At 34.2% G+C, this 12,683-nt stretch overlaps 1 long non-coding RNA gene across 1 annotated transcript; it reads right to left on the minus strand.

Annotated features, from left to right (window-relative positions):
* Positions 1-806: 806 nt before the first annotated feature.
* On the minus strand, positions 807-12,431 carry LOC131702010 (uncharacterized). Its single transcript, XR_009309241.1, has 5 exons — positions 12,332-12,431; positions 3,248-3,407; positions 2,839-2,921; positions 2,282-2,395; positions 807-2,006 (listed from the first exon to the last, which is right to left on the minus strand). It is a non-coding gene; the product is annotated as an uncharacterized LOC131702010 (long non-coding RNA).
* Between the last annotated feature and the right edge of the window lie 252 nt (positions 12,432-12,683).

Raw genomic sequence — 12,683 nt, forward strand, 5'->3', positions numbered from 1 at the left:
ATTGCTTAAACTAATTTCTTGAGTTATGCTTTTTTCATTATATTTTGTTGGTAATCACTCTATAGAACTTTAATTTTAGTCACTTAACTATACTAACATTGATTTTTTTTTTTAATGTTCATTCCAGCAGGTCCTGTATCTGGGAGTCGTTACATTAATGCACATGCAATGCAGGTCAAAAGTTTGAAAGCAACAAATGATATACAGAGTCATATTTGAGTTTAAAATTTAGGAAAGATTACAATCTTTTAAATAATTTGAAACAGTTCAGAAAAACCAGCATATTTAATGTGCAAATACCCTAAGTAGATTTACCAGGTGACATACACACCCTCGCCAGCTGTACAGCTTTCCTAGTAAAAGGAGGATACATCAGGCTGCCATTACACTTTAGAGACCTTCCTCATCAATGGTAGTATATTTTTAAAGAGACGGTTAACTGTTCAGGGATGCAAAAACATCAGTAATCCAGGGATTAGAGTGAAGAACAGCGAATAATATTGTGCTCACCCCCCAGTCCCTCTGTTTATCCTTTGCTGCTTCCACACTTTTGATCTGTACTGTACGTACTCTAGCAATCACCACACCTTTGTCAGACAACAAACCATCTCTGTGTGTTTTCTCACCAGCCAGACACTTCAAAAGGTTACAAAAGATCCCAAAACTTAAAGGGGCAGAGCAATTCACAATCATATGCGCTTACAGTACAGGTCAAAAGTGTGGAAGCAGCAAATGATAAACAGAGGGACTGAGGGGTGAGCACAATATTATTTGTTGTTCTTCACTCTAATCCCTGTATTACTGATGTCTTTGCATCCCTGAAGTTATTAATTTGACAAAAAGATCTTTACATTTCTTTTTAAAATGTACTTAGTTGCCCTTCTTATATCTTTCAATAACCTTCTTTTTTAATGTTCATTCCAGCAGGTCCTGTATATGGGAGTCTGGGACTCAGAGACCACTTTCTTTTAAGTCTTTTTTTTGTTCTAACTGTTGTAATCAACCAATATGTGGTACATGGTGTACACACACCTGGACTACTGCATTTTTAAACATTAATTTATACCATAAATATTATTGCAATAGGTTAGTATGATCATGTACATGATTACTCAAAAAATGTTTAAGTAACAAACAATATATGGTTTTAAAATATACATGGTGGTTACTGTTTAATGATTGACGATCACTGTATTAAAAGTCAATTTAGAGGCAATTGAGGATTGTACATAGGGTTTACATCAGCAATATTACTCAGTATCGTGATGCATTCACTTGTGCCCTTTTTCAGGTCAAGAAAACATGTATTTTAATTGTACTAGTACTGAGTACTAGGAAGGTGTGTCTAAGAAATCAATGCAACTTTAATTTAAGATCTGACAACAAAAGCAATTATCAGTCTTTTAATCACTAGATGGTACTAATATCCCATATATTCATAATGATATTCACAGAAGAAACACAAGTAGAAGTCCCTGTGTTGTTAATGAAATAGTTTACCAAAAGTTGCACCTTCTAAAACTGTCTGCACAGAATACCCTCCTTTTTATTTATTTTTTAAGTGTATTTAAAAAATCATATTGCAAAGGAGTACGATACTATACAACCTATAGTCTTTTTTCCAGTAGTAATTTAGAGTGCTCCCTGCCATCGAAACACCTAGGAAAACAGTCAAACGCTTAAAATATTTGACTGCTCATACTATAAGCATAAGTACAAAAATACTGTATTTCACTGAGGTTTTTCTTTAATACACTTTAAGTGACTTTACAAATGAACAGTCTTTGATCAAAGTTACCTTACGTTTGTGAGCAAACTTGCTTTCATCAAGGACAATATAAGATTGGCATCCTCCAATCTTCATTTTATTCTTCTCCTTGTGGGCTTTTATGGCTGTGGAGCAAATGACTCGCAGCCGTTTTGCCATTGTGGATAATGTACAGCTGTTTTTAGCTATCCCATCTTCAATCGTATCAATTTGTCTCAATCGAAGACCTTGAGCGAATCTGCAGTGGATCAAGAACATATTTTAATCTACTATATTGCTTTGTAATGAATATCTTTAATTCTTTCCACGTATTATCAACTTGACATATCCCCACATGAAGCATTACAATGAATTCAGTAAAAACAATTGTATGGAGGAACTACAGTACCTATCTAGAGTATAGAGACTGCCCTGAAAAATCCCTTGGTCTTTGAAAGGTATGTAATTGATAGTATACATTCAACTCAATGGTAAAACTTTCAAGTTTCTAAATATTTACAGTACATTATTTACCTGTAAACAAACTTCATCCAGCTGAACAAACTTGATTTCGATCCTGCAAACTGAGATTTTGTTCGTATAATTCTGGTAACTTTCTTTCCTCTGTGTGTATGTTTTCTACATGCCCTGTTGTAAATATATTAAATGAAATAAAACAATATATCATATACAATAGTGTTTAAACGTTTGGAAATTCAAATTATTTTAAAATTATTTTAATCATTTCATTTTGAGAGTAAAATCCCACACAGTCATTTTCAACACTGTTTCCTTACTCTAAATAGTAAATGTGCACATTTTAATCAATAATATTGTTTCAAATATCATGAAGCACAATGTGTTCCATAGTGAATAGTTTACAGAAACATGCCCATACATATTTGCATTATAACAAGAAATAGTGGATGAAAACTTAATAAATAGAAATAAACTAATTAAGATTTAGCACTGCTTACCATGTCCAACCATCACAACTGCCACACAGTTTCTTCATCTTTATTTTATGAGAGCACTTAGGACAGTATATTTTCCTTTCTAAAAGATGTTTACCTTGCAACCACTTAACTAACCTCTTCTTTTTCCCTATAGTTTCTTTTCCTTCTATTAAATGCCTCAGTTTTCTGGATAAGGATGACTGCATTTCAATATCCGTCTAAAAAACAAAAACCAACAAAAAATAACATTGCGATAAATAATTATAGACACAGAAAGTTAAATGGCCGAATATCGAGTTGCACAATGACAACAAGCACATGCACAAGCCATTGCAACAGTACACACAGTCTAAGCAACAAGCAAATAATAGAGGACTATATAGTGATAATAAAGTGTGAATAATCAGCTGCTTTGTGTTTATATTAAATACGGATATACAGTGCAACCGAGAGCAAACAAAGTAGTAATAATTTGTCTGCTGTGTTTCATGACCTTTTATGAATAATGAAAAATGAATACTTTTAAAAACGTCTTTATTCATACCGTCACATGCTGATTCTTCAAGTTCCTCTTTGTTCTCGGTCTTCGTTCTCAATCTCGGCGCCTAAAGTTTGAAGTTCTACGTCATCAGAAACGTTTTCCCTCGCTCCAATGTTCAGTTTCGCCAGTTTACACGCACACAGATGGGATTGCATACAAACAACTAAACATCGAAATAATCGGAGTAAGGTAAAACATATAAAATTACATTATAGCTAGCTTTTCAACTATCTAATAGTATCTGTTATTTTGTTAAATATGTTTTTTTTATGGGGTTGGGGTGGCAAAACAATAAGCTACTTTAATGCAAACATTAAAGATTATGAAAAGTCATGGTAGTTTGATCATTTTGAGCAAGTGCACACTCGATATACATCATTTGTTATGTAGCATTCATTTGAAAAAAGCTTGAAGTTGCAAAGACCTAACCTTTATTTCTAAAAAGCAAAATAAAAAAATGGCAATTGCAGTGCAATTACTGTAATATATTTGTAATATTGCATTCTTTAAAAAATACACTGCAGTTAGGCGAATAATAATTATTATTATTATTATTATTATTCTTTATTCATTTTGCTGATGCCTTTATTCAAGGCGACTTGCAAGGTTTACAAAAATCAGATACCTTGCGTTATACATACAATACTATACAGTGTAATAAGGTAACAATATCCTGGGAGACAGTCAGCATGGTTTTAGGAAAGGGAAGTTGTGTCTAACTAACCTGCTTGATTTTTTTGAGGATGCAACATCAACAATGGATAATTGCAAAGCATACGACATGGTTTATTTAGATTTCCAGAAAGCTTTTGACAAAGTCCTGCATAAAAGATTCATTCTCAAACTGAACGCAGTAGGGATTCAAGGAAATGCATGCACAGGGATTAGGGAGTGGTTAACATGTAGAAAACAGAAAGTACTGATTAGAGGAGAAACCTCAAAATGGAGCGAGGTAACCAGTGTTTATGGCTGCTGCCTAGGAGTTTATGTTGACTCAGAAATGTCTTCATCTAGACAATGTGGGGAAGCTATAAAAAAAGGCCAACAAGATGCTTGGATATATAGTGAGAAGTGTTGAATTTAAATCAAGGGAAGTAATGTTAAAACTTTACAATGCATTAGTAAGACCTCACCTAGAATATTGTGTTCAGTTCTGGTCACCTCGTTACAAAAAGGATATTGCTGCAAGAAGAGCAACCAGAATTATCCCAGGTTTAAAAGGCATGTCATATGCAGACTGGCTAAAAGAATTGAATCTATTCAGTCTTGAACAAAGAAGACTACGCGGTGATCTGATTCAAACATTCAAAATCCTAAAAGGTACAGACAATGTCGACCCAGGGGACTTTTTTGACCTGAAAAAAGAAACAAAGACCAGGGGTCACAAATGGAGATTAGATATAGGGGCATTCAGAACAGAAAATAGGAGGCACTTTTTTACACAGAGAATTGTGAGGGTATGGAACCAACTCCCCAGTAATGTTGTTGAAGCTGACACCCTGGGATCCTTCAAGAAGCTGCTTGATGAGATTCTGGGATCAATAAGCTACTAACAACTAAACAAGCAAGATGGGCTGAATGGCCTCCTCTCGTTTGTAAACTTTCTTATGTTCTTTCTTATGTTCTTATGGTAAAATACAAGTGGAGATATATTTTGCAAGGAACGGTGTTGAATTACAATGAATGAAGTGCAAGCAATCAGACAGCATCCATATACAAAAAGTAGTGCAGCAGCCACTTGTTTCTTGTTTAAGGGACGAGGGCGTTCCAATGGTTACACAATTGAACAGTTTCTGGGGCCTGCCTTTTGAATCCACTGATGTGTTTGTGTGTGTGTGTTGTGGTGTTTTATATGATTGTTTTTATTAATTGCTGTCCAAGTAGAAAGAGGTCTACAGTAATGCGGAAATCTAAAAGACAAAGGAAACCTGCATATAAAGCATTTACCAGCACTACCACGAATGTAACTGATCCACTTAGGGATGATACCATAAGTGAAGGTAATGTAAGCTTTTGCAAAAGCAAACCTGCGAACAATGTTTTTCATAATAATGTAAAACTACAGTAGGGTTGTTTATAAAATATGCTAGATGCATATTACAAATTAGCAAATTTATTTTTCAGAGCGACCTTGTGCACCTCTAAGTACACCTTTTGCAAGATCTACTTGTACAGTCACTGCAATATCTAATGCTGAGCAGTCTACTACAGGTAGGCATAGAAAGTTATAAGTTGTCTAATGGTGTGTGTATGTATATCTACATACTTTTATTAAAATTAGTTATACTGCCTCAGGACAACAGCTGGAATTTAAGGACTCTTGGTTTAAAATAGCAAACAATTACAGTTAATAATTTTTTTGTAGTCAGAAAAATGTAGAGAGGTGTACTGTATGGCCTGTTTGATATCAGCTATGTAGTTTATGTGTAAGTATTCCCTTATATTTTCTTAATATACAAAATTGATTGTACTTTATATGTTGTAGCACCAACTGCCGTGGGCTCCATTTCCAAATTGTGTCCAGTTGGTTAGAATATGAAGAGCTTAGATGCAAAATGTGATGTACGCCATCTGCCAGCAAACTCTATGTCGACCGGACATTACAGAGAGGTCATGTTTTGTTAATCACGTCTGAACCACACACAAATTGATTTGTGTCATTGCCTCCCTATATGGATTGAATTGTTTACTTATTGGGCATTGTTTAAGAGCTTTGTGAAAATTGTGACAGTGAAAACCTTCATGAAACTGTCTGTCATTATTCAGATTGTTGCACTCGCCCAGCCTCATTTTTTATTTTTTTTGTATTTGTAATGTAGTCCAGTTCCTATTTACTATACCTAATTCACACTCTTGTAACATGTTGATTTAAATTGTGTTTGGTTCAGACGTGAGTTAAACAACCTGACCTGTCTGAAATGCCAAGTCGATACAGAGCCTGTTGGCAAACTGTGTATATCGCGTTTTCCATCTAAAATCTCTGTACGCTCTTTTCACAAAGGCTTAAAATTAAGACTGTTTTTGTTTTAAGCTTTTTACTTCCAGGTGTTAAATTTGTTTAAAAATGGTATATCACTCCAATGTATGAAAATAAATAAATATATAATTCCAAATATTTACAGTGTTATTGTTGAGGATTTAAAACTACTTCTAATTTAATTTTACTATTGATAGTGGAATGTCTTTTTTGTGCTTGCTACAAGGTGTGCCAAAAATCTGACTGTTTCTGTTTTAAAGTTAATTTTGTACCTTCTATTGAAATTGGATTTTCAGTTCAAATGCAAGAATATTTTATTTACTGATTTACTGAAACTATGTGGCGGGTGAATCATACAACATCTCACATGGATACCTGCTGACAAGCATACAGGAAAGAGCCACATTTAATTGGGTTTCAAAAGGAAACTAATGAATAAAAAGAAAACTTACTAATAAGGGTGTTGTTAAAAAGGTACCATGGTATCATGAAATACTAAAATGTCCATGTAGAGCTATTACAGTTTGTCACTTCTATTTGGATTTTTCTTTTGTTTTATTTAAATAAAAAATAAACTGAATTAGTGCTTGTATATTCTCTTATTTTGCTCTTTATAGGAGGTGAAATTCAAACTACAGTACTCTTCTAACAGTATTAAGTTTGGTAATATTAGTTTAATTGTACTTACCATAGTCCACAACGTAATTCCATGCATTATTTTCTTTTATTACAATGTAACATAGGAGTACAGTACACTTCCAAAGGAATTACATTGAATTACATTTTGTTTTATTGTAATTACCATGATTCACAATGTAATTACATTCCATATTTTCTTTTCAATGTACTTACATTTACCATTTCCTGTTATTACCTGATAACAAGGAGTCACTTCAGAATGGTAATATTAGTTTAATTGTAATTACCATAATCCATGATGTAATTACATTCATTATTTTCTTTTATTACAAGGCAACAAGGAGTCACTTCAAAATACAGTACATAGTACAGTTATAGGATTTAGGAGTAATTACATGTATTAAATATTATACAGTGTAATTACAGTGTAGTTAATGTACCTGTATTTTTGAAGTGTATCTCAAAAGAATTATTACTTCATAATAATCAAATTTCCTCCATACCGCTGTTTTTATGTTGCACTGCTAAAGTCTTCTCTTGTTGATCAAGGAAGGAGCACTGACACACAGCGAAATGGGCGGAGATTTGTGACTCATGCCAAAATGAAATCTGATCAGAATGAAAGCTCGGCCAATCAACATGCAGTGATTATACTGACGTTAATGGTGGCCAATAGCAGCTAACAGAAACAGAAGCAGTATGAGGAAACATAATGCAAGCAGCACGAACTGTGCTGAATGAAAGCGCATTTGAGAAACATTGTGCTAGTGGACTGTGTGAGTGGATGGAATGCATCCAGGTACCCAGTACCAGCATCAAAATAAGTCCCGGTACAGAGTACCGGCAGAATTTCACCCCTGGTTACAGTAAGATATATTGGATATATTGTGAGAAGTGTTTAATTTAAATCAAGGGAAGTAATGTTAAAACTTTACAATGCATTAGTAAGACCTCACCTTGAATATTGTGTTCAGTTCTGGTCACCTTGTTACAAAAAGGATATTGCTGCTCTAGAAAGAGTGCAAAGAAGAGCGACCAGAATTATCCCGGGTTTAAAAGGCATGTCGTATGCAGACAGGCTAAAAGAATTGAATCTATTCAGTCGTGAACAAAGAAGACTACGCAGTGATCTGATTCAAGCAATCAAATTCCTAAAAGGTATTGACAATGTCGACCCAGGGGACTTTTTTGACCTGAAAAAAGAAACAAGGACCAGGGGTCACAAATGGAGATTAGATAAAGGGGCATTCAGAACAGAAAATAGGAGGCACTTTTTTACACAGAGAATTGTCTAGAACCAAGTCCCCAGTAATGTTGTTGAAGCTGACACCCTGGGATCCTTCAAGAAGCTGCTTGATGAGATTCTGGGATCAATAAGCTACTAACAACCAAATGAGCATAATGGCCTCCTCTCGTTTGTAAAGTTTCTTATGCTCTTTCTTATGTAAGATTAAACGTCCTCACTATCAACTGAAAACTATCAACAATTACATTTTGCTGAGAGAGATGGTACAGCTATGGCCACAACTTTTGCATAAAAAACCCCTAGATCAACATAATTTAGATGTTTTATTTAACATCATGTAATCAAAGAAACTACTGAACGATATTGCAAAAGTCTACTGGAAGCAATAATAGTTGTATAGTAGTGTTTAAGGCATGTTGGATGTTAGTTTTTCGTTAAGTATGAAAAACTACAAAGCGGTGGGTAATTCAGTATGTTAACGTAGCATTACTGAACAGGTTTCATTCGACTCAGTGAAGCAAAATGATTTAATTATATAGAGAGAGATGCAGAACTTTTGGCTATAGCTGTACAGCTAATTCACTGTATTCTAATAGATAAATTACATGCAATTCTGGCAAAATACAATAATACAGTGGCCTTGATTTACGATGGCCTGTAGGTATAGCAGTATGTTTTTATATATTTGACCCATAATATTAATGTTATAGTTTACTACATATAATGTACTGCTTGGAACTTTTTCATCTAAACAAAATCAACACAATGCACAAGCAGCACCCCAAATCTCTGTCAGCCATGCTAGAACAGAAATGAAACTAAATGATTTTGCGAAAAAGCTAAAGTCTGTTTCATGTTCCACATTGAACAAGCTGAACATGTCGGGGTCTGTCTGCCTCACAAAATTCCTCCTTAACTAACGGATGGTCAAAATTCAATATTTAAAAAAAAAAACAACAACATGCTTTTGGGATATTAATTTGTTATGTTTGTTAATATAATTAATTTAAAAATCCAATTGATGCCTATGTTATGATTAATATGTTTTGTGACTAATTTGAAGCTATTATAAATAAATAAATAAATAAATAAATAATAATAATGTTTCAATATTAACTAAATCGAGTCATTAATCAAATTGATTCATTTTGTTACACAATTGATTTGGGGGGGGGGGTCTAATCCTGCACCAAGGCCCAGTTCAGTAGTTCGGGGACAAACACAAATCACAACATGTTTTAGTACAAATATTAATTTAGGAAAATACAGAGTATGTGTTACAGGTTTCAGATGTGCATCTGAATGGTCCTGCAACTGTAATAAAATAAAGGAGAGCATACACCGATATGCGTGGTTACTCTTCTGGCATCTGGTTTATTATTATTATTTGTTTATTTAGCAGACACCTTTATCCAAGGCGACTTACAGAGACTCGGGTGTGTGAACTATGCATCAGCTGCAGAGTCACTTACAATTACATCTCACCCGAAAGACGGAGCACAAGGAGGTGAAGTGACTTGCTCAGGGTCACACAATGCGTCAGTGGCTGAGGTGGGATTTGAACCGGGGACCTTCTGGTTATAAGCCCTTTGCTTTAACCACTGGACCACACAGCCACACAATACAATTAATATCAATCAACATACATACTGTTAACCACCCAGCTGCTTATCCCGCAATTTCCACATGGAACGCATGCGAGTCCAAAATGTGTCACTCACGTGAGAATAGCATGCCGAGGGTTATATGTGCATCTGCAAAGTTTAACATGTCGTTTTAATGTGCTTCAATGAAAAAATATGAAACAATATCAGTGACAATATTTTACAGTTTTGCCTTTGAATCACATTTTAATTTGCACAGTACTAAATTTAAATATACACATTAGCCTAACATGCTTAGTGCATACTTGTGTTTAAAGTTACAAAAATAAAGCAACGTAGTACAAGTTGTATGAGTACTTTACCCACAGAATATTATGTATGGGATAACACACGACAGGGCGTGGCTTGTGCTGCATTAACATACGGCTGTGGTTGGGTTGGAGGCACGAAGCGAAACTGAGTGGAGATCCTTACTTCATACCAAAAAAAGACATATGTTAATGCAACACAACCCACAAGCCCTGGAGTGTGTTATCCCGCTTCTATGGACACAATAAAACGTAGAAAAAACACCTAGTAGACGTAGTTGTAAGTGACTCTGCAGCTGATGCATAGTTCACACACCCTAGTCTCTGTAAGTCGCCTTGGATAAAGGCGTCTGCTAAATAAACAAATAATTTTCTTAAAACGTCACTTTTCTGTGTTTACATGATTAACGATAGAAAGTCTAATTAGAATTCAACTGTATACATGGATTGAAGTTTTCGGAAAACGCAGGATATTTTCGCATGCAAAGTACTGTAGTACCCTAAGTACGATTTGAACAGAACGGACATTTCTGCGATAGAACTGAGAGCAATCAATAACTCAAGTTCTTTATCGAAGTGTCAGGTCTTAAATTCAAAGATTACTATCCTATACCTCTATTCAGATTCCCCACAATGTGCAATCGGCCTTTTCAACAGCTCTTCCTGTTCTATATTACCAGTTTCTTTTGCAGACATTATTTTAAATTATCACATCATTTTAAAGCTGGAAAACATGTGCTGCTTCAGTATGGGCTATTAACAAATACATACAGATTTTAACAAATGTATTTCTTTATCCCTAACTAGACAAATGGATGCATGCAGACTGACTACAGATTATTATTATCTTCTCTGTTTTCTAAAACCACGTGCAGGAATGAAGGTCAAAGTTTGCACATGTGCAGTATGCTATCAGAATAAGTTTTCCGAAAAATGCGTTTACATGATATACATTTGGTTAGTTTTCGGAATTGAATCGGAAATTTCTAGGTGCTGTTTTCCGAAAACTGACTTTCGGAATATTCCGATACATATTCCAAAAACTGTGTTTACATGACTTTTGATATTGGAATTAGTTTTCAGTAAACTTAATTTTCTGAAAAATATCAGAATTCTTATGCTCATGTAAATGCACTGAATGCTAACATTGTGGTTTATGTCAGTGCCATTTACATAGCGATTGAGACCAGCAGGGAGGCTAACAAAGCTAACAATTGAGTACTCTTGACCAGCTGAATTACGCACTGAAGCATAGAATTCTCATAACTGACTGTTTAAAATGTCAAAAGAAACTGTTTTTAAGTCGATAACCATTTATTTTTGTTTCATCCAATCAATAAAACACCAGCAGCCGAGCAGTTGTTTTTTTTGTGTGTTTGCTTCATTTGTTTTCTTCAATTTCTTTATGTTGTTGACTTTAGTTCTTTGTGTCTCTTGCTTTTCTTTCAACACAGGTTTTTCTTCAAATTCTAGCCACTTGTCTACTGACATGCCTCCTAAAAGATCAAATGTGATGAAAGGAATCTCACTCATATTTAAAAGCTTTAAGACCTTTCACAACAATGTACAAATACTTATGGAGAGTTTAATGTCGTGTATTTATAATTTATTAATCAAACTGTAATTAGACAAAAAGCGATATTTATGCACGGTTTAAAACTCCTCAGCAACCAATCAGCCACCCGAACATTCCATTTTAAAAATCATATTAATAAACCATTGTCTCAGAGTGATAACTCAGTATCAATCATATTAACAGCAATAAAGCAATTAATAGTAAAAAAAAATGCATTTACCCATAATCTAAATAACAAGGCTAACTGAATAATTATTACCAGATTTCTACCAAAATGGCATTAATTGCGATTGTTAATTTTATACAAAACAGTTTCAGTATTGAAAAAGAATAATCAGCATTCACGTGTCCGCCATTTCGCGGTCTTTTACAATGCTTGTATTGCATAGACAAAACCTTGCAGTTTTTAACGCCATTAACCAAATAATAATATCTGAAGCCACTTTATACAATTATATTCAAAAAATATAAACACATTTTCCGATTTTCATCAGTATTTAACCTTCTGTTCATGTATTTACTCTAAAATAAATATTTTTTAAACATTCTCCTTTTATTAACCACGTTTTTCATATCGTATATTGAACGCACATGTATAATGAAAATCACTCGTTTTTCCAAACATAAAAATACACGTTTTACTACCAGAAACTTGCTAACATGACACCATAATTTGTGTTTAACAACTTATAATGCAATATATAGTGTTTTTGAAAAGTAATTATTTATTTACCCACCTGTAATAAAATAATGGATAGAATACATCAATACGCATAATTACTCTTCTGGCATCTGATTTATTCTGAGCCAGACAGAAGCGCTTTCCTCTAGAAAGAGGAACTGCTGTGCCCTCTACTGGACACTCCCAGAACAGCAACAAGAGTGTTTTCAATTATGCATTTCAGGAAGAAACATGAAATGGCGGAACAGTAATAATAAAAATAAATACTTAAGGGGTGGCTTATTTACTTAAGCATTAGGCGTGATGACACATTTTATTTTCTAGCCGCTGCATATGCAAAAATACACAGAAGTATTTTCTATAGACAAATTAATCGTGAATGGGCTTCCACACAGTGGATGCAAATG

This window comes from Acipenser ruthenus, chromosome 28, assembly GCF_902713425.1.
Source record: "Acipenser ruthenus chromosome 28, fAciRut3.2 maternal haplotype, whole genome shotgun sequence".
Classification (NCBI taxonomy): Eukaryota; Metazoa; Chordata; class Actinopteri; order Acipenseriformes; family Acipenseridae; genus Acipenser; species Acipenser ruthenus.